The 23,838-nt window shown below is 36.3% G+C and overlaps 1 long non-coding RNA gene across 1 annotated transcript; it reads left to right on the forward strand.

Moving 5' to 3' along the window:
* Positions 1-16,589: 16,589 nt before the first annotated feature.
* LOC141278668 (uncharacterized) lies at positions 16,590-22,023 on the forward strand. Its single transcript, XR_012331704.1, has 3 exons — positions 16,590-16,656; positions 20,387-20,422; positions 21,982-22,023. It is a non-coding gene; the product is annotated as an uncharacterized lncRNA (long non-coding RNA).
* Positions 22,024-23,838: the final 1,815 nt, after the last annotated feature.

The following is a 23,838-nucleotide window of genomic DNA, read 5'->3' on the forward strand; positions in this document are numbered from 1 at the left end:
ATTGATATCTAGTCTCATAGTGCTGTGGTTGGAAAAGATACCTGATACGATTTCAATTTTCTTAAATTTACCTAGGCTTGATTTGTGACCCAAGAATTTATCTATCCTGGAGAATGTTCCATGAACACTTGAGAAGAAAGTGTATTCTGTTGTTTTGGGATGGAATGTCCTATAAGTATCAGTTAAGTCCATCTTGTTTAATGTATCATTTAAAGCTTGTGTTTCCTTATTTATTTTCATTTTAGATGATCTGTCTGTTGGTGAAAGTGCGGTGTTGAAGTCCCCTACAATGATTGTGTTATTGTCAATTTTCCCTTTTATGACTGTTAACATTTGCCTTATGTATTGAGGTGCTCCTATGTTGGGTGCATAAATATTTACAATTGTTATATTTTCTTCTTGGATTGATCCCTTGATCATTATGTAGTGTCCATCTTTGTCTCTTGTAATCATCTTTATTTTAAAGTATATTTTGTCTGATATGAGAATTCCTACTCCAGCTTTCTTTTTTTTTTTTACTGTGTTTGGGATCTTTTTTTAGCAGTCTGTAGGATCATAGTTCCTGTTGTTTTTTGTGTCTGCCCCCAGTAGCTAAGGTTGGTTCAGTGGGCTGTGCAGGCTTCCTGGTGGAGGGGACTGGTGCCTCTGTTCTGGTAGATGAGGTTGGATCTTGTCTTTCTGGTGGGCAGGACTGCATCCAGTGGTCCGTTTTGGGGTGTCTCTGACCTTACTATGATTTTAGGCAGCCTCTCTGCTAATGGATGGGGTTGCGTTCCTGTCTTACTAGTTGTTTGGCATAGGATATCCAGCATTGTAGCTTGCTGGTCGTTGAGTGGAGCTGGGTCTTAGCAGTGAGATGGAGATCTCTGGGAGAGCTTTCACTGTTTGATATTATGTGGAGCCGGGAGGTCTCGGGTGGACCAGTGTCCTGAACTCGGCTCTCCCACCTCAGAGGCACAGGCCTGACACCCGGCCGGAACACGAAGACCCTGTCAGCCACACGGCTCAGAAGAAAAGGGAGAAAGAAAGAAAGAAAGAAGCAAAAAAAGAAAAGAAAAGAAAGTTATTATAATGAAAATGAAAAATAAGAAATCATTTAAAAGTAATATAAAAAAAAGAAGAAACAAAGAACAGAACAACCAAATCAAAAAACAAATTCACCAATGATAAGAAGAGCTTAAAACTATACTAAAAAGAAAAAAAAAAAAAACGGACTGAGAGAACCCTAGGACAAATGGTAAAAGCAAAACTATACAGACAAAATTACACAAAGAAGCATACACATACACACAAAACGAGAAAAAGAAAATATATATCTATACATAAAAAAACAAAGGAAGAGAGCAAACAAATCAATAAAGAAAACTCTACCAATGATAATAAACTCTAAATACTAAACTAAGATAAACATAAGACCAGAAACAAATTAGATGCAGAAAGCAAACCCCAAGTCTACAGTTGCTACCAAAGTCTACCTCCTCAATTTGGGATAATTCATTGTCTATTCAGGTATTCCACAGATGCAGGGTACATCAAATTGATTGTGGAGATTTAATCCGCTGCTCCTCAGGCTGCTGGGAGAGATTTCCCTTTCTCTTCTTTGTTTGCACAGCTCCCAGGGTTCAGCTTTGGATTTGGCCCCTCCTCTGTATGTAGGTCGCCTGAGGGCATCTGTTCTTCGCTCAGATAGGAAGGGGTTAAAGGAGCAACTGATTAGGGGGCTCTGGCTCACTCTGGCTGGGGGGAGGGAGGGGTACGGAATGTGGGTTGAGCCTGCGGTGACAGAGGCTGGCATGACGTTGCAGCAGCCTGAGGTGCACTGTGTGTTCTCTCCCAGGGAAGTTGTCCCTGCATCACGGGACCCTGGCAGTGGCAGGCTGCACAGGCTCCCGGGAGGGGAGGTGTGGATAGTGACCTGTGCTTGCACACAGGTTTCTTGGTGGCTGTAGCAGCAGCCTGAGCATTTCATGCTTGTCTCTGGGGTCCCCGCTGATAGCCGCAGCTTGCGCCCTTCTCTGGAGCTCGTTTAGGTGGTGCTCTGGATCCCCTCTCCTCGCGCACCCTGAAACTATGGTCGCTTGCCTCTTCGGCAGGTCCAGACTTTTTCCTGGACTCCCTCCCAGCTAGCCGTGGTACACTAACCCCTCCAGGCTGTGTTCAGGCCAGTCCTCTTCCTGGTATCCGACTGAAGCCCGAGCCTCAGCTCCCAGCCCCAGCCCGCTCCGGCGGGTGAGAAGACAAGCCTCTCGGGCTGGTGAGTGCTGGTCGGCACCGATCCTCTGTGCGGGAATCTCTCCGCTTTGCCCTCTGCACCCCTGTTGCTGCACTCTCCTCGGTGGATCCGAAGATTCCCCACTCCGGCACCCGCAGTCTCTGCCCCCAAAAGGGTTTCCTAGTGTGTGGAAACCTTTCCTCCTTCACAGCTCCCTCCCACTGGGGCAGGTCCCGTCCCTATCCTTTTGTCTCTGTTTTTTCTTTTGCCCTACCCGCGTACGTGGGGAGTTTCTTGCCTTTTGGGAAGTCTGAGGTCTTCTGCCAACATTCAGTAGGTGTTCTTTAGGAGTTTTTCCACATGTAGATGTATTTCTAATGTATTTGTGGGGAGGAAGGTGAACTCCATGTCTTACTCCTCTGCCATCTTGAAGATCTCCCAAATTTTCTATATTTAAACTAATTTTTTTCAGTTGAACGTGTGTTATAATAAGGTATTATTATAGACACCTTTAGTCTCTGTTTCAATGGTTTTTTTTTTAATCTTCTCCTCAAAATATCATTCCTATCATAAAAAAGACTCTAGTTAATTTCCTTCCTTCTCCCAAATCTTATCTCATGATTGGGGACTTGGAAAAATATGTATATAAATATAAATAGACCTTTATGTTTCAATGGATTTGTGTACATTAAAACTCACCTGCTTACATGAAAAATGTAAGAAAAATACTATAAATAGGTAGTAAAGAACTCGACACAAAATAGTAGACACTAAAAATAGATTTTTAGATGCTAATTTTGATACACTAAAATGTTTATACCTAATGAGTTTATTAATATTCCAAAATGATAGTTTTTATTAAAATGTATTTATGTACCTTTCAGAACTTAATATAATTATTTAGCTTTTCAAAATATTTTAAATTAAAAAAATTACATTGTTCTAAGGCTTAATTATAGTTTACTCAATTAAGTATCTCATTTCTTTGTTAAAGTGGAAATTAAAAATATATAGTCAGCAACACTGATTTTCTGCATTAGAAGCTGGTAATGAACTCCTTATGTAGACAATTCTTCCTATTTTCTTTTGCATTCTACCTCAATTCTGAACAAGATATATAATATTGATCAATTTTAAACTTTCACTTCATTAGAGGTATATATCTCCCATATCATTTAGAGACATATATTCATGGTGTGTGTGTGTAGATGCATGTGTGTGAGTGTAAGCATGTATATATGTGCATTTATATAAACATATATGTATGCATGTATATACACACATACATTGAAAAATACTTTCAAAGTTATTTTTAATGATTTTTGAAATCTGTTCAAATTTAAAATCCTTGTATGCTGTCTTACTTTTCTATTACAGAATAACAAATCACTGCAAACACAGCACTTAAAACAACACACATTTATCTCACTACATCTGAAGGTAAGGAAACAGGGCATGGGTTAGCTGGGTCCGTTGCTTAAAGTCTTTGCAGAAGTACATCAAAGTGTTGGCTGGGGCTGTGATCTCATTTAATGTTTTTGTTCCTCAAGTTCATTTAGTTTTTGGCAAAATCATTTCTCTACAGTTGTAGGAATGAAGTATCCATTTTCTTTCTAATAGCCTGCTGAGAGCTCCTAGATATAGCTACTTGACTGTCTCACCACATGGCAGCTTACTTCTTTAAAGACAGGAGAATAACCTCTCTCCTGTCTGGTATAATGGACAGGTGTCTTTGTGATATAATAATGGGGGTGACTATACCATCATTTTTGCCATAAATGGTAATAAGCAAAGGAACTTCTATTCCATTCTATTCACATGTTGTCTTCATATTCAAGAAGAGGAAATTATGCAGAACATTGTACCCCAGAGGAGAGGAATCCCAGAGACCACCTTAGAAGTCTGCCTATGTATGTGGCCAGAGATGTCTTTTTGCATAGAAGCTGAGGAAAATGGCTAAATTAATGAGGTAATCTTTAAAAAATTCCTTGAAAAAAATTCTAACCATTTTATAGACACTATTTTGTACTATATTTGGCTATACTATTGTACATTAGTCTATTAATCATCTACACAAAAGAAAATGAGTGATTATTGGTAGTTTGGGCTACTTGAAGTTACCCTATTTTTCATGGATTCTACAGTGCAGATCAAGTGAATTCAAGAGAACAGATGAATAGGGTTATTTTCCCTTGCTTTTTGTAAAAATGAAAATGCTTTCCAAAATTCTTGTGGCAGATTCTGACTGTGTCTTTTTCTAAGACTTCTGTAATGGAGTAGATTTAAAATTCTTTTGTGGCATCAAATCCCAGCTGCCTGAAACCACCTGCCTTTATAGAAGAAAAGAGCTTAGGTGAATGAGAGGATACCTGAAAGGAATGTTTTGTTATGAAAATACCAATAATTTTAATGTGAAATGATCCAAAGCTATCAACCCAATGGTATCATATAGAACATATGAAAAATTTTTTAAAGATAACTGGAAAGTGCTTATTAATATGTAGATACTGTTAATTCGTGCTATTCCAAGTGTAAAGCATCACATATTTCAATTTTGTATCACTCTTTTTAAGGGGATGGCTATTAAAGTTTCATTATGACAAAAACTGACTAAAACTATGCTACTATCAAAATAAGCCCAGTTATGAAGTATGTGTAATATAATTAAAATAGGATAATAGGTTAAAAGCATCAACCCTAATAATCAAAATAATTATTTCTGCTATTTCTAGTTATAGAGTGTCTTTTTTTTTCAGAACTAATGTCCTGATTCACTAAGAAATGACCAGAGAACCACCAAACTATTTGAGGGATTAATGCTATGAAATACAGAGCAGATTCAACAGGTTAGTAAAAGGTAAAAGCTGCATGAGAGCTTATAGATTTTAAAAACTAAATTAATTTAGTAATCCAAAAATCCACTTGTTCTCCTTGTCCATTTATTTGTGTGCCATGAAGATAGGTAAAGCAAGAGACAAAGGAACAGTTTGAGAAAATATCATGTGTTTGCATACATACGTTTGGAATTCAGGAGAGTTAGGACAGTATACACTTATAATTTCCACTAAAGTAGCAGAAGTTTATTTTGAGTGTCTCTGCATATTTTGATATATCATATCCCTCATAAACAAAGTATTGTTTGAGTTTATTATTCTATCCCTCAGACAGAGCTGTGTTACACATGATCAAAAAGTATCTCATTAAAGAGTGACAGTGCTTTGCATTAGCTGTACTCAAAGCCTCCTTGGGCATTATACCAAAGAAAAAGCAAATGACAGTTGGTGTCAACCCTAAACAGCTTAGGGCAAACTATTTTCTCAAAACCTATGTAATTTAATTGAAATGCAATATTTCATGAATATTAGAAAACTAGGCTTTATTAAAAATGGCAAGGAAAAGTGAATGCATGACAGTTTACAGTAACAAGCAATACAAATTTATTCATTCGGTACATCACTGAATTATTTAAACCTCAGCCTAAGCACAAGGTCATGGAATAGTTTTGGCAAGTAGGCATTTTACATGATGCATTTCCATAATTCCCCTGCATCTATAAAGTTGATCACAACTTTGGCATGGAGACCTTTTCCTTACAGTCCCAGAGCCAGAAAAAGTCTCTGATTCAAAATTACAGTCAAAGCAAACTATTAACACTTGACATAAAAAGAACATGTATATATGTATGAGGAGAAGAAAGTTCTGAATATTACATTAGTTTTATGTTATTTTATGTTAGAATGTTAACTAGTAACCCTAAGATGTGTAAACAAAGTAAAAGAAAACTGAAATCCCTACAACTCTTAATTTTAATTTTATTCCAACATAAAAGTGATGTGTAGAATAATGTTAAATTCTCAGATCAGACAAAATTTCATACAAAAGGCTTTAAACAAAGCCTGTTAGTTAAGTAACTGAAGTAATAATTACAACTCTGCATGTCTGTTGCAGTGTTTTTGACTCAGAACATTTCCTTTTGATTCTTTCTTGGTGTCTCCTCTCTGCTCACATACCCATCTGTTCTTACATGGTGTCCACTTTTATCATTAGAGCCCTTAGATATCAATAAAAGTTATTTTGAATCCCTGGTCTGATAATTCTAACATTTCTGTCATAGCTATATGATTCTATGCTTGCTCTGTCTCTTCAAAATGTACGTTTTTTGGTCTTTTAGTGTGCCTTGTAATTTCTTGTTGAAAGCTAAATGTGACATATTGGGTAAAAGGAACGAAGGTACATGGGACTTTAGCATGAGGTTTGCGCTTATCCAGCTAGAGGTATTTTTATCATTTGTGATAGTGTAGCTGTCAGAGGCTAAAATTTTCTCTTGTGTCCTTATTTTTGTCTCCCCTGTGGTATTTGGGTTTCCCTAGAGAATTCTTCTCATATAAGGTCTGAAATGTGCAGTTCTTTCTGTTGTATCCCACTGTTGTTATACAGGAGCATTGTTGATATGGTGGTAGGTGTGGGGAGGGAAAGCATATTATAATCCTATGATTAGATCTCTTCTTTTAGTGAGCTTGTGCCCTTGGGCTGTGACCTTCAGAAGTACTTCTCAGACCCACTGTGCCCCTCCTTCTGTGAGACAGGAAGGCTAGGTGGGGCTGGAGTTATGTATTGCCCTTTCTCCAGGTTGTTTAGGCTCTGGAAAAACCCCAGTTGCTTGGGTCCTGATAAAATAATTTCTTTTGAAGGCAGGTCCTGTTAAGAAAATGAACAAAATGCTCTGGACGTACTTCAAAATGGCTACTTTGCTCCTCCCTGTGCTGGAAGCAAGAGGGCATTTTTCTCTGATTTTTACTGTAAGAACCTGGTAGGGCTCCTAGAGATGAAACGCACAAAAGTCTGAGGAACCCTTCTAAGACTGAGTGCCCCATGGAGTTTGTACCTCTCAAATTTATAAACACTGGACCGCCAACAATTCATACATTACAGATTAGGATTCTTGCCCCTTACTGGTTTCCATGGAGATTTCTGTTCCTGGGATTCTGCTCTGGTAAATTGGCATTCCCTGTATCTGCCTGTTGTCTCTCCGCTTTGGTGGTAGGGGCGGGGGGACCGCACTGACCTCCATTCTCTGATGAATCATAGAAATGTTGATTTTCAGGTTTTCAACTTTTCTCTTGTGTGAAAGGGAATGATGACCTTTAAGTTCTTTACACGCTGGACTGGAAACCACCAGAAATTTTTTTTTAACTTATTTTCCCACCTCTCAGCTGAGACAGCTAGAAGAGATGGGATTTGGCTAGCTGTTCTTCTACTAATTCAGGTATTCAATGTATCAGATATTGTTCTGATAAAGTAGTTCCCCGGGAGTGTTGGCATTTGTTATGGAGAATGTTCTAGCCAAGAAGGTGAAGAAGTGATGGGCACCGTGGGCATCTAGCGTTCTGCCTGAGACCGCGACCTGTCCACATCCGTGTGCCTTATGTCGGCAGGGAGTGGCCTACTGCATTTGCACACTTGCCATGGCCACAAGAAAGAAGCCTCGTATTTAGTCTCTTGTACTTACGCCTTTTGTCCTGTGTTCCTGGTGGTGCAGCCAGAGTCTGGGGAGAGCCCAGCTGTGAGAGAGGGGAGGCCTCAGGATTCGAGGTTCCCTCTCCTTGGCAGTATCCTCCCAGTCCCCTCACAATTTGAAATGCAAATCGAGCAACCCTCTTGTTACTCTTCCCACATTTTACATCTACCATTTTTATCATTTTTTTTTAAATGAAAAAGAAACCCTTTTAAAGAAAATCATTGGGCTCTGTGGGGCCTGTTTTTTTTTTACATAGAAAAAAAATCTTTTAAATATTTGAGATGAAGTACTGTAAGATGACTTCAGTTGCTGGGATTTTTTTTTTTTTAAGATGGTTTCAGATATAGGAAATTTTTAGAAATTCCGTGTTCATGCGTGATGGCTAATAGCTTCAGGTGGCATGGAGATGGGTTTTACTGATTTTGGAAGAGTCAGGATGCCTCTTGGATGGCAGTGGAGGGGATGGAATGTCCTTTCTGACTGTGGTCAGTCGCACTCTGCCTCCCACTGTGGTGCCGAGGAAGGGGCTTAGGGGGCGGCCCGGTCTGTGCCACATTGCTGAACTGGTAGAATGTTGTGCTCACTCTGTAGACAAGAACACTGGGTGATGATGGTGATGATGATGATGATGTTGATGTGAATGTAGGTAGACGTGGAAACACATTCACAATGTCTTCATTTGAGCCGTGTCCTTCCACTGCCCCCTCTCCTCTCTACACAAGGATGCTGGTTGGAGGGGCAAACACATTTCCTTGGAAAACAGTGTGTGTGGCTCTTTGGCTTCCTGTTTGATTTAAGGATGGGCCCCTTTGGGCTCACCAAGAACTGTTTACTTTCCATGTGTGTATTTGTACAAAGCCTAGGTCTGAGAGCTGTATGGTGACTTCACCACACCTCAGTGTCAGCTCCGCCAGTCAGTACACATCCTTGTTCCTCAGGGTGGGCCGAGGTCTTGGGCCTTCTTTGGGATACCTGGTATTGGAAGGACACAGGCCATCTCAAATGAGGCTCCCATAACCCTTCCCACTCACGTCCACTCAGAACTTTCCCTTTGGGCTCCCTAGAAGTTCCTGCTGTCCTACATTTGGATGGTCTCTTGGCCTCGTGGTGAAACACCTCTTTTCTCCCCCCAGTCCAGTGTGGGAAGGTCACATTGCTCAAGGCCAGCAACATACTTTCCAGGATTCCAACCAGGAAACTCCCTAATAGATAAAGTCCTTAATATAAAAACAATAATTTAACCTACCTGACTGTGGGGGCAGTGCCTAAGAGGGAAAGGAAAAGTCTAACCCAAACACAATACATCATAGCAGAAAGCTGGAGAATGTGTTGAATTACACAGGGTAGTTGTAGAACACTAGGAGGTGTTTCAAAATGATTACTTTTGCCCTCCCCTTGCTGGAAATGTGAGGGGAGTTTTCTCAGAACTTCAACATGAGAATCTGGTGGAATTCTTGGAGGTAAAATCCAAGAAAGTGTTGGGGGGACCCTGAGATTGGGACCGAGAGTTTCTTATTCTAAAGCTAGTCCACACTCAGCCTCCAGCAGTCATTAAATCACCATGTAAGTGGTCCTATCAGTTTATGGCTCCAGCCACTTCTGATTCAGGTAAGATCATCTCAGCTGTGGTTCTCAGTATTCACTTGTCTTTCCAGATTTTGTAGTGGGATTTTGCCTTGTGATCTCAAACCTCTGATGGATCTAAGAAAAATCCCTGCCTTTTAGTTGGCTCAGTTTTTATTTTGTTATAAGGATGAGTAATAACTTCCAGGCTCTTTATATTTTAAAGCTGAAACCACATGTATACATTTATAGGTCATTTATATTAAATTCCTGAGCACTTCCCATTTATGTCCTTTAACAATGTCTCCTGGCTTTTTCATATTTTGTTATTGATTTTTAAATTCTCTTTCACAGCAACTAAATTAGCTGTCATGAAGTACATAAGTGGTTTCAAATTTGGCTTTTGGTGTTGAAGTGTATCTATGTGTGTGTGTGTGTGTGGGTGTGTGTGTGTGTGTGTGTGTGTGTGTGCATCAGTATTCCCAGATGCTTCAGTTATGATAGTCAAAACATGTAAAAGATTCTGTCCCTGAGTTTCCTTCTCCATCACTTGGCAATCATCTCTGGGTAGCTCCATCTACAGAACCTTCACCGGGAAGAAATATGAGAACCATGAAAGTTTTAAATTTTATGAAGTCAAACTCCTCAACCTCATTTTTCATCAGTTTTAGTTGGTGCTATCTTAGGAAGGCCTATGTGTATTACATAATGATAATAGTAGTAATAATAATTTTATTTTTATTATCACTATTATTAATAGCTTTATTGAGATATAATGATACATTTTGTATATTTAAAATATAAAATTTGTTAAGTATTGGCCTGTGAAACCATTAACACAATCAAGATAATAAACATATCCAACAACTCCAAATGTTTCTCATGGCCCTTTATAATCCTTTCTCTTACCCCTGATTGCCCCACCAACCCCCTGGAAACCATTGATCTGCTTTCTGTCACTATTGATTAGCTTGTATTTTCTGGAATTTTATGTAAGAGAAATCACATTAATTTTTTCATTTTTTTTCACTCAGTATAATTATTTTAAGATTTATCCATGCTCACCCATATATCAATAGTTAATTCTACTTTTGCTGTTGTTTTTGCAGAGTACCATTTTATTTTAATACTGCAATATTCATTCACCTATTGGTAGACAATTGTGTTGTTTCCAGTTTGGGACTATCACATATAAAGCTGTTATGAGCATTTGTTTACAAATCTGAGTGTGAACATTAGCTTTTATTTCTCTTAGATAAATAAAGAATAATAGAATAGCTAGGTCATGCGGTAGGGGGATATTTACTTATTTAAGAAACTGCTAAACTGTTTTTTAAAGTGGTTATTCCCTTTCAAAGTTCAACCTACAGTTTATCATAGTCCCAGTTACTCCATATCATCATTGGCACTGGATATTATCAATCTTTTAAATGTGGACACTTTAATAGGATTTTAATGCTTTTCAATGTGAATTTAATTTGCATTTTATAATGATTAACACTGTTAAGTATCTGTAGATGTGCTTATTTGCCAAATATCTATCTTCTATGGTGACTTGTGTGTACATATCTTTTGCAAATCTTTTTTTTTAATAAATTTATTTACTTTATTTATTTATTTTTGGCTGTGTTGGGTCTTCGTTGCTGCGGATGGGCTTTCTCTAGTTTCAACGAGAGGAGGGGGCTGCTCTTCATTGCGGTGTGCTGGCTTTTTATTGCAGTGGCTTCTCTTGTTGCAGAGCACGGGCTCAAGGCACACAGGCTTCAGTAGTTGCAGAACGTGGGCTCAGCAGTCGTGGCACGTGAGCTTCAGTAGTTGTGGCTCGCGGGTTCTAGAGCACAGGCTCAGTAGTTGTGGAGCACAGGCTTAGTTACTCCATGGCATGTGGGATCTTGCCGGACCAGGGCTCGAGCCCACGTCCCCTGCATTGGCAGGCGGATTCTTAACCACTGTGCCACCAGGGAAGTCCCTGCAAATCTTTTTAATTGGGTTGTTGTGTCATTATTATTGAGAGTTCTTTATATATGCTGGATACATGTTTTATTTATCAAATATTTGATCTGTAAATATTTTTACCTGTCTCTCACTTGATATTTCATTCTCTCAATAGTGTCCATCAAGGAGCAGAAGTTCGTATTTGTTATGATGTTCAATTTATCATATTTTTTTGATAGAGCATGCTTTGGTATTGTAGCTGAGAAATTTTTGGTTATTCTAACTTTACAGAGATCTTCTTATTATATCATATTCTAGAAATTTTATAAAGTTAGATTTAACATTTTGTTTATAATAAATTTGATTTGATTGATCAAATCACTTCATAAATTCTCTACCTTAGATACTCAGCGTCAAACCACTCTTATGTTGATTTTTTGTCTGTTCTGGTGAATCTATGGGATTTTAATTAGTTTACAGACAATTATCTTGAATGATAGTACTATACACTTTAGCCTAATTAACAGATTTGTTAATTGTGTTTTTATGTTTACAAACATTAGATGAAATTCTGGTTTTAATCTGACTACATAGATATGTTTTCAGGAGTAAAGTATCCCTTGTTTTTAGTTAGTTTTGGTAATACAGTGAAAATTCTTTATTTTCATTAATATGAACATAGAAATTAACTATTCATATAATATGATATTTTCATTTCTGATTTTTCAATAATCACTATCCAACTAATGTTATATAGATCAGCACTCATCTTAATTCTTCTTTGGCAAAAGATATTTCATACGAATTGCAGGGAAACTGCCAAAATGATCCCATATGTTTGCAGCAGCAAAATGGATTAATCTCAGAACTTCTGGAAGCCACAGCCTAGGATTTCAACTGCCTGTGTATAGCTATTGCCAGAGAATGAGATTTCCTTCTCTTCCATCTTCTAAATTTTTCATTGTCAGCTCCTGTTTTGGGAACATATTGGAAAGGGATTTTGGGAAATGCATTTTCAAGCTTCTCTCATACGATATAGGAAAGAAGGTAAAGGTTACAGACATGATGTTGAATTGCCAACATTTTATGTAGCATGGCTGTACCCTTTGTCAACCCCATAGAAACATTTATCTATATTAAAACTATTGAACATCAACAACCCTGTCATTCCTCTACCTAACACTATCAGCTCATTCCTACTGCAAATGACAATATGCTTACTGTCTCTCTAAAATTATGGGCATGTAGCTCCATAAGTCTCTTTATCCATATCTGGACAGTGTTTTACTTTACTAAACTCAGTCTCAGTATCCTTTAGATATCTAATCTAAATACTAAAACCCAAAGTTAAATATTGCAGACAAATGTTAAGTAAAAGTACAGGATGAAGGGAGGGGGGAAATCGGTTAATATATACAAACATATACTTGTTTTTGTTTTGTTTTGTTTTTCGTTAATCTGCTTATAGGGGACTTTCTGTGAGATCATAGGAAATATTGAAAAAAAAGGAGCAATGAAGCAGGGTTCATAGGAATCTTAACCTCTCGTTTAAGCAACTACTTGTTCCTTCAGGACCATTGAGAATCCAACCTCCTATCAAAGAGAATCCTGCTACATGCCATAAATTTAGTGTACACTCGGGATTATAGCCATACTATGATAGGTAGTTCAGGTTCGTGGGTCTTATAAAGCATTCAGTCTCCATAAGGGGTTGGTGGTAAATTGATTTCTGTTTTTAAAAAAGGGAATATTTTACTCAAGAAAAGAACAAGAATCTTCTCTAATGCCCTCAGGATCTGTGCTGTGATACTCCTTTCAGTAATTAGCAGAGGTTTCATAAAACTTTCCTATCTGCCAGAGAAACTTGAAATTGGATCAGATACACTGGATCATTTGGTCAAAGAAGCAGAATAGCTCATGCTGTCTTCTGAAACTGATAGGAATTTTTTTTTTTTTCTGCATCCCATTCAAAACTGAAAGCCTAACAGTTCACTTGGTAAATTGGTTAAATCTGGGGAAGGACATCTCAGGCAGAGGAAATAGCACATGCATATTTGGTTTTGTCACTTCTACTATCAAAAGGGACCAATGAATAACCATAACTCTTTTTCTTTTTTGTGTTACAGGGTACACGGTATAACAACTGGTTCTTAATTTTGGAGCAAACACCTCAACATGCTCAAGATAATGTATTAAGAAAACTCTTCTTTTAGTCTAAGGCCCTGTGTGACTATGTTGACAGACCTTCCCATAGACCTGTATCGGATATTTAATATAGACAAAAGAGAAACCTTTATTTTGATAATTAAATGAGATTTTGGATTTGTTTGCTAATTCAGCAAAACCTAGAACATCCTGAGTGATATAAATGCAGTAATCACATTGAGAGCTTTCTATGTTTTATATTTTACTAAGATGAATGTGCTCATTCATCTACTAAAATTTTATGCAGAACCTAGGTTCTCTTTTAGGGGACTGTGTTTGGAGCAGTAAAAAAAAGAGAGCCAGAGACAGTAACAGGGGCAGAGATAGAAACAGAAACAGAGAGATACTTGCCTTCCAGAGATGGAAAACAAATATCAAACCAAGTGAAAAAAGCGAAATTATATAAGTTTTCAATGGTGATAAGAACTGAGGAGAAAAACTAAAGCAAGCAAGCAAAATAAGGAATGTTGTGATAGAATGTTACCATGTCAGATAGATGATCTCACCATGTAACATTTGAGAAAGACTTGAAATTAGCCAAGAGGAGATTCTGTTTTTCACCATTCCAGTTAGTAGATACAGCATGTACAAAATCTCCGAAACGAGAGTGCCTGATTGGTTCAAAGAAGAGAAGAAAGCATGGATCAACTGGGGATGATTTTTCTCTGCTTTGAATGTTTTACTGCGATCTTCTTCTATCTGGTTAGCTAACCATTATTCAAATTAGACAAACTCTTCTGAAAACTTTGCTGTTCATTCACTTGTTCAGCAAATATTCATTTATGTTCTGTATCAAACTTCACTGATTCCCCCCAAAACTGCAGAGAAAACTGCTTAAAATAATGCAAAAAAGCATGACAAAATCTTGTTTCTATAGGGACATGGGGAACTATTTCAAAATAATAAAATATATTTGATTATTTGCCAAAAACTGGCAGGGTGGTAGAAGATGAGGCTGGAAATGTTTTTTTTTTAGGGATTTTGTATGTCATCTCATTTTTATTCATTGCTGGCTACATATAAAAATATCCTTTGCTACACTTTTGGTAGATGGAAAAGTATTTCAAATTTGCCTCATTCACTACATCTTTATCTCTGTGAAATTGTGAGTACATAGTAGATGACAAACTCAAGTATTCAACTCCTTGTGCCCCATTTTAATTTTCTAATATAGTCCTCAAATCTTAAAATTATAATATAAAAATACTTTCTGTGGGCAATCATATTTTTCAAGAAATTTTTCATCAAATTGTGCATTCATTTCCCCAGAAATAAAACTGTGTTCTTCCTTTTTTCCTATTTCCTTCCTTCTCTCCTTCTCTCCTCTTCCTTCCTTCCTTTCTTTTTTTCTACTTTGTTATTTTTCAGGAGAGGATATGTACCTTATATGTATTGCTAGAAAACTGGATTTTTCTATCTGTTGGTTAGCATATTTTTAAAAAATTCCATATAAAATATACACTGAAACTAGACTATTTTTATTTTTTTTAATTACATACCCTGAATAAATAAAAGGTTTGCTCCAACTGGGAAAAATAATCTCTGGTATTAATTTCAGCATTGACAGATAAACATCCAAGGGAGTTAATTTCTCAATTAATTCCATAATACAATCTAAAACCCAGGAATATAAAAGGTAGGTTTTACTTATTGACAGATAATTTTTACTGATGAGAAGAGTTTGAAATATAATGAAATTATGAAAGAAAGAAATGATCATCGTGAAATAAAGTGAACAAATAAACAAAGTGGGTTTGTGACTAATACTGCAAACAGGTTGGCTTTTATTTTGTGTTTATATAGTCCTTTGAGCCTAGCCCTATATGACTGATCCTAAATTCTTGCTAAAAGCATCCATAAGATTCAGTTCTTCAGTCATCTGGAAAATCAGCTCTATTGTGTTTCTTTGAATAAATTTTTGTATTGGCTGAATTCACAGACCATTACATTCTAAAGAGAGGGTTTCATTTAATAATAAAGTAAATCCATAAAACCAGAATTATATGGTTATATTTCTCAACATCATTCTTATGTAAATATCATGATTTATACTTATGAATAAATTGTGACAACAAAAACATATTACTTTTAAATATTTATGAGGAAAACAAACTCCCTAAGTTCTAATTCAAGAAACATTCAATTTAAAACATAGCTGTGCTATCAAAAATGATGACTCTCTGAAAAGATTTACTTATAATTTAGGATCAACCTTTTTACTGGTGTCTCTATTGTAGGATTACCATGCATAACAAATGTCCAGTATAGTTATTTTAGGAAGTATAATGTTGGTTGTTTGTAAGTTGTAAGTTGCTACTGTAATATATGTGTATATTTTTTCATATGTATATACATATATACACATAAATATATATTTTTTTTAATTTTATAATGTTTGTGCATTATACATTCTGAAAAACTAGTATGTAAACTATTCATTGTAGGCTAAATCTCATTTATTTCCCAACAATATCAGTGGGCTATTGAGGTTGCCATTTCTAATATACAACTGTCTAGGTATACTTACATGTGTTTTGAAGAAATATACTTAGCCACAATATTTTAAAAAGCAATATAAATTGATAAGAATACACATATTTCTTTGTGAAGACATTGAAAACTTTGCATAATAGTGAGTATTCACTTGCCTAAAATATAACATACTATGGTCAAGGTGTTCAGACCATGTCACCCCCATAATATGCCAATTTGACATATTGATTATTTTGATTTGAAGACACTGGAAAAATTGCAAATGTAGACCCTCCTTTTCTTCCTGAAAGTAAAAGATAAAACTCCCATATGAAAGGTGTCTCACCTGTACTAAGAGAAAGGAAGATATTGTCATTACCAGAGATGGGGTATTGGGGATGAGAAATCTGTTCAAAAACACCTTGTTAAACTAACCTTTATCTTCCTAGTTACTTCTCCACAATTTACTAACCTTACCCCAAGCACTTTTGTCCTGCCGTTTCTCTAAAATTTATTGTCCTTTATTGAAGATGCTATATAAACTGAAATTCTAAGCCACCATTTTGAGTCACTTTTTGTTTAGGTTTCTTCTGTGGTGTGGGCTGCATGCGTTGAAGAAATGTTTTTCTCTGTTAATCTGTCTTTCTGTTATAGGGGTATTAGCCAAAAACTCAGAAGGATAGAGGGAAACCCTTATAGGAGGGGAAACCGACAGAGGTGGGCAGAGCACTAGAGCCAAGTTTGCTTTAAGGTAAGTTACAAAACCTGGTTTGGGCTTTGGTGTTCTCTGCTTTACAGGTTTCTGGGAATAAAGAGCAAATCCTCAAATCAAGGTGAAATAGGAGACAAACCCCTTATATCTGAGATCCCACAGATACACCGTCTCCAGAAGTAAACAAGTCCCCCCTCCAATCTTAAGTGACTACAAAGAAAGTGTTACTACATAGTCATGGAGTAAAATTAATTATCCTTGTGAAGTTATTATCATGAACATGCTCTCATATGGATTTGCAACACAAATGCATATTATCTATGTTATGCAAAAACAATACAACACCAAGCCATGAATTTAATTGAAATGGTCTTGGGCTAATTGTCTCTCAGTGCCTGAAAGATGCAAACACCTATCCGTTCTGGAGGAGTAATTTATTATCCAAGGCTTGAAATAATTTTCACAGACATTCTTCCACTGAAAGTTGCTCACAGAAAAGTCTTTGTATGTGTGTGTATATTTCCATATACAGGAAAGCAGTGTATATTATCTAAAATGGAAAAATCAGGAAATAGTAAAATAACAAGCATAGGGAACACACTGAATGAGCTAAATTCAATTTAGTGCATCTCAGGGAAAAAAAAAAACTATATATTTTCTTTTTCTGTCTCTTTCTATGTACTTATAGATTATTTCTTCTTCACTACTCTGGAAAGAGGTCTTCAGAGGCCTCACAGTTTTTGCGTAAAGTAACATCACTTTTATCCACAAGAACGGTCTACTCTCTTGACAAATGTCCATTCCAATATCATAGTCATATAACTCTATACTCTTGTTCACTTTAACTCTACTGCCTCTTCCAAGCCATCTCAAACCTGTGAATCTTTAGTAAAGTGAAGGGAAGCAACAATTGCCTTTCCGTCTCATGACTGTACCTCCTCACCATCCTTGAATTCTGTCCACTTCTCTGCAATCCACCTTAGGGACCTACTCCAGACTATTGTCATCTCCTTCGAGAAACTAGAAACCATTTTTCTTACCTTGGATTTAACTCCCTTACACTCATTCTCCATGATACATCCATGGAAACCTTATTATCTACAGATTTTTATATTTTCTTTAGGTAGTAGGAGGTAATCTTATGGACAAAAGTGAAGGAGGAAGTGGCAGGGCAGGAATGAAAAGAAGGTTTAAAATGAACAAAGGAGGTTAAAAAAAAATAGGAGAGAGTGGAAATGAGTAAAGGACATGTCAACCACCACCAACTTGAAACCTATCCAGAACAGATTTGCATTGAGACAAATCCAGGTTTACTCAGTTTGTTATAGCAAGATGAAACACACCCAAGGAAAGAACAGGGAACATTTTAATAAGGAGAAGTTGGGAGGGGCTTAAGGAAGGATTTAAAAAGAGGGGACCATTTCTGAATTTGAATCAATGTTATTTTGATGACTGGGTATCTCAGTAATCTTTATCCAAGGGCAGGGATATTAAAGCATGGCAAGGTTTGTCATTGATATAGAGGCGGGGATCAGTTAAAAATGAGGGTGAAAAAAAAATTGAGGGTGGTATGCACTGGAAGGGGAGAGTCTTTTGGTGATTGTGCTTGTGCCTGTACCTTGTTCCTTCAAAGGAACAAGAGAAAGAAGGATTGACTGGAAGCACTGATCACCTAATCTATCTGGAGATCATAAATTTACAGTGTCACAATTCTGCCTGTTTTTATCATAGAGGAAAAACATTGAAAAACATTTGATTAATCTTAAATGGGTGTTTTTGTCAAGTGAGATCACTGAAATGAATGGATCAAAGTAAATTAGCATACTGACAAGATTTAGGTAGATTGATATACTATGAAATATTCATCGAACATGGAAGAAAATGAAGATAGGAGGAATCTGATTAGCAGAACATAAGAGAGATTTGAGTTATTTGGGAATTTGACAATAAGTATAGCAGCAAAAATGATGCTCTTCAGGAATGGAATAGCAGCATTAATATTTTACAAATGGGAACACTCTGGGTGCTGACTAGGTCCACACTGTAGCCATGCTAAGGGGGGTGAATTGAGGAAGGTGAATAACACTAGAGATGATGTCTAGTTATATTCAAGTTACCCAACTTGATTCCAGTACAGACAAAAAACGATATAAGCCCAGTACTCACTGATTTGGTGAATGAGAGTGAACGGGATCTCAGTACAACTATGAAAGTCATGAGAAAACAAACCAAAAAAAGATTGAGACTTTATCTTTTTTTAAATTTTATTATTTTTTTACATATTTATTGGAGTATAATTGCTTTACAATGTTGTGTTAGTTTCTGCTGTATAACAAACTGAATCAGCTATATGTACAGATATACCTATATCCCCTCCCTCTGTGTTACCCTCCCACCCTCCCTATCCCACCCCTCCAGGTGGTCACAAAGCATGGAGCTGATCTCCCTGTGCTATGTGGCTGCTTCCCACTAGCTATCTATTCTACATTCGGTAGTGTATATATGTCAATGCTACTCTCTCACTTTGTCCCAGCTTCCCCTTCCCCATGCCCACCCTGTGTCCTCAAGTCCATTCTCTACATCTGTGTCTTTATTCCTGTCCTGCCACTAGGTTCATCAGAACCATTTTTCTTTTTTTTTTTTTAGATTCCATATATATGTATTAGCATACAGTATTTTTCTTTTTCTGAGTTACTTCACTCTGTATGACAGACTCTAGGTCAATCCACTTCACTACAAATAACTCAATTTCATTTCTTTGTATGACTGAGTAATATACCATTGTATATATATGCCAAATCTTCTTTAACCATTCATCTGTTGATGGACACTTAGGTTGTTTCCATGTCCTGACTATTGTAAATAGTCCTACAATGAATATTGTGGTACATGTCTCTTTTTGAATTATGGTTTTCTCAGGATATATGCCCAGTAGTGGGATTCCTGGGTCATATGATAGTTCTATTTTTAGTTTTTTAAGGAACCTCCATACTGTTCTCCATAGTGGCTGTATCAATTTACATTCCCACCAACAGTGCAGGAGGGTTCCCTTTTCTCCACACCCTCTCCAGCATTTATTGTTTGTAGATATTTTGATGATGGCCATTCTGACTGGTGTGAGGTGATACCTCATTGTAGTTTTGATTTGCATTTCTCTAATGATTAGTGATGTTGAGCACTTGTGTTTGTTGGCAGTCTGTATATCTTCTTTGAAGAAATATCTATTTAGATCTTTTGCCCATTTTTGGATTGGGTTGTTTGTTTTTTTGATATTGAGCTGTATGAGCTGTTTGTGTATTTTGGAGATTAATCCTTTGTCAGTTGCTTGAAACTGAAAAGCTTTGCACAGAAAAAGAAACTATAAACAAGATGAAAAGACAACCCTCAGAATGGGAGAGACTTTATCTTGTTAAAGAAGTCTAAAGAAAGATGACAAAGAATGATATTATGTGATTCTGAACCAGATAAAAAGAACATTAGTGGGGCAACTGGTAAAAGTTAAATAAAATCTGTATATTATATAAATAGCACTTTGTCAAGGTTACTTTTGTGATATGTATTATAGAACTGTGATTATTTAAGACAATGCCCTTTAAAAAAGCACACTATTATATAGACAATTATTCAGATGTAAAGGAGCAACTCATTTACAACTTACTCTCACACATATGTGTGTATATGGGTGTGTATACACACACACAAGTTTTGTAAAACACATAAGTAGAACATGAATGAAATTTGCAAGGATTTTCTTTTTAATATTTTTCAGATGGAGTATGAGTTTAAGGTATTTCAAAATAAAGAGGTAAAGAAAACCTGAAGAGAACATAGTGCATAGCATACTGGCATGAGCCTCAAATTCACAGATTCCTTTACATAAATGTGAAATCATGATTTAGGAAGAGCACCATGGCAGCAGGGGTCAAAGAGGATGCTTACATTTCTTTCTGACTCCTAATTCTTTGGGATGTGGAAAATGAGCAAGCTCCATTTGAGAGAGCTTAAGATGAAGTACTATATTCAGGAAAATGGTAAACTAAAATTATTATTTTATTATTATTATTATTGGAATGGAGACTGGTTTCTCAAACAAACATAAAGGTAAGCTTATATATGAATAAATTGATTTTTTTCAGTTAGTTTTGAAATTAAAGATACATTATGTAGTTATTGTTTCTGTGTGAGACTAAGTGGCTCCTACTGGGACTGGGCATAGATCCTGGACCTCATTAGGGAAATATACCAACCGACTGAGCCAAACACCCAGACCCAGTCAGCCTACACTTCACAAACTGAGTGATTAACAATGTGTAACTAGGAAAGGGAAATTGATAAATTAGTAAAATAAGTTCCAGTTTGGAAAACATAACCCAGTGAGAGTAAAGTAAATAATATACTCAAGTTTCAACTAAAAAACTAATATTCTTTTCTAACTAATTTAGTTTTTCATCCAGGTTTTATTAATTCAATTCCATAATGACTGTTACGTATCATGAAAATGAAACAAAATGTATTTTAAACATGGTTTTCCTGCTTTCTTTATTCTGCATTGTCTGTTTTTGAGGACAACATCTAAATTTAATCTTATTATATAAAAAGCAGTGAAACATAAATTTAGAAATAGTGCAACCTCCTTATTTGTCTGAATATAGGATACATAATAATTAATAAAAAATATTTTAACTGTTTAAACTTATTTTTAATTGCAATTATATGGAGTTAAATGATGCATTTATGTGGAGTTAGAACACTTGACCATCTTCTAACATTCAATAAAGCATTTCTATGGCATAAATCAAATTATTAATTTTGAAATTACTTCTTAAAAATGCTTTGTTTATAAGTAATAAACCCAAATTATTTTTACAATATTCTATGCTTTGTCCTGTGGCTTCTCCTGAGAACTTGGAATTATTCAGTATCTTCATGAATGTTAACACATTATCACGTGGTGTCTTAGACAAAGTTATTAGGTGACTGTTAAAACTGTCTTAGATTTCAAGCATATTGTTGTACCTTCAAGGACATAATATATAAAAGATGTGTTCGATGACTCTGAAAATGTATCAGTCAGGTTCCAACTGGAGACAGATGACATATACAAATTAAGATAATCTGAAAAAGTTTTATTTATATAAGGATACATTATAAAGGTGTGAGGGAGATGTAGTGGAATCTTAAATGTCAATGCAGATTCCAGCAGTAACAATAATGGAAAAATTAAGGAAGGGTGGGGTTATACAGCAAAGAAGTGACTTTGAGGTTTTGTCATCTGTAGTCAAGGAATACAGCCACCCTGTGTTGACCTTACTCAGAGAGAGCCTGAGGATAATTTTCCTGATCTATCTTTCTATCATCCTTCAGATTTCCTACTAAAGCTCACAGGTGGTGCAACTCAACCAGAAGCCAGAGGCATGGGAGTCATGTAGACGTAGCCCACATGTGTCATTGCCCTGGGTCAGAAGCAGAGCTGGCAAGTGGGAAAGTGGATGTGGAGGAGCAAGTAAGAAATAGCTATATTTAGAAGACTTTGAATTTGTGGCAACAAACATTGAGGAACAACCAAGTAAGAATAATTTTCTCTTTGGAGCTGAGTTTGAAATTTATTTGGGGGTAAAAACAAATAAAACCTGTGCACATAAGGAACAGGTCAAAAGGAAAAGTTCAGTTGCCTGTTTTTATTTAGATCTTAATCATAACTCTCTTAGTCCATTGGAGCTGCTCTAATGAATACAATAGATTTGGTGGCTTATAAACAGCAGAAATTTGTTGCTCACAGTTATTAAGACTGGGAAGTCCAAGATCAAGACATTGGTAGATTTGGTGTCTGATGACAGCCTGATTCCTGATTAATAGATGGCTGTCTTTTGGCTGTGTCCTCACATGGCAGAAACAGGGAAGGAACTCTCTACAGGCTCTTTTATAAGGGCACTAATCCCATTCATGGGGGTGCTGCTGTCATGACCTAATCATCTTCCCAAGAACCTACCTCCAAATAACATCACAATGGGGATAGTTCTTGACCTATGAATTTTGGGAAACAAAAATATTAAGTCTATAGATATAACTAAATGACAAATGAATTCAAAAAGAGAAAAAGTATAATAGACAAATACAAGTTTCAACTATCTGAGCTGGAGCATGGGGGTTTGTGTGAAATCTTTCACAGAAAGTTTCTTATATTTCCCTAGGTACACACATTGTGTATTTGCATATACAAGGTATGTGTGTAAGTACAGACTATGTGTAATCCACACTGTGTATCACACATAATGTATATTTACATTGATTGTCACACAATACTCAAGAAACAGGATTTCTGAACAATACCTTACAGAGAACCACAGTAATTAATCCTCTTAGATAAGGCAATTATTTCAAGTGCTCCAGTTAGTGCAGGTTATATTTGTTAACCCTGTGGCTGTAACTATAGATGTTAGCAGTTTGATTTAAGACAGAGACAGTCATTCTTACCTGTAACTACATTCTAGAATTCATAAATCTGTAAGTTAAAAAGCACAAGAAAGTATTCTTATTGCATATTTTGCTATGATTGATACTATATTAGTTACAGATGCCTCAGTTTGGATAACCAAGAAAAAAAAATGATTCTAAAACATTAGACATTTTTTTAAGTGACGTATAATGAACACAACAATATATTAGTTTCGGGTGTACAATATAGGGAAGGGATTCAACATGAATATACATTACAAATTGATCATCATGATAAGTTTAGTAACCTACTGTCACCATACAAAGTTATTGCAATATTATCGACTACATTCCCTACAGTGTACATTACATCCCCATAACTTATTTGTTTTATAACAGGAAGTTTGTACCTCTTAATCCCCTTCACTTATTTTGCCCAATGCCCTTCCCCACCCCCATCCTCTCTGGCAACCATCAGTTTGTTTTCTGTATCTTGAGTCTATTTCTCTTTTGTTTTGTTGGGGTTTTTTTGTTTTTTTTTAGGTTCCATAAATATGTGAAATTGTATGGTATTTGTCTTTCTTTGTCTGACTTATTTCACTTAGCATAATATCCTCTAGGTCCCTCCTTGTTGCTGCAGATGACAAGATTTCTTCTTTTTAAGGCTGAGTAATATTCCACTGTGTAGATATACTTTACCTTTTTATCCACTCATCTGTCCATGAACACTTAAGTTGTGTCCATATAGTGGCTATTGTAAATAATGGTACAGTGAACATAGGGGTA

Source organism: Tursiops truncatus, chromosome 5, assembly GCF_011762595.2.
Source record: "Tursiops truncatus isolate mTurTru1 chromosome 5, mTurTru1.mat.Y, whole genome shotgun sequence".
NCBI classification, from domain to species: Eukaryota; Metazoa; Chordata; class Mammalia; order Artiodactyla; family Delphinidae; genus Tursiops; species Tursiops truncatus.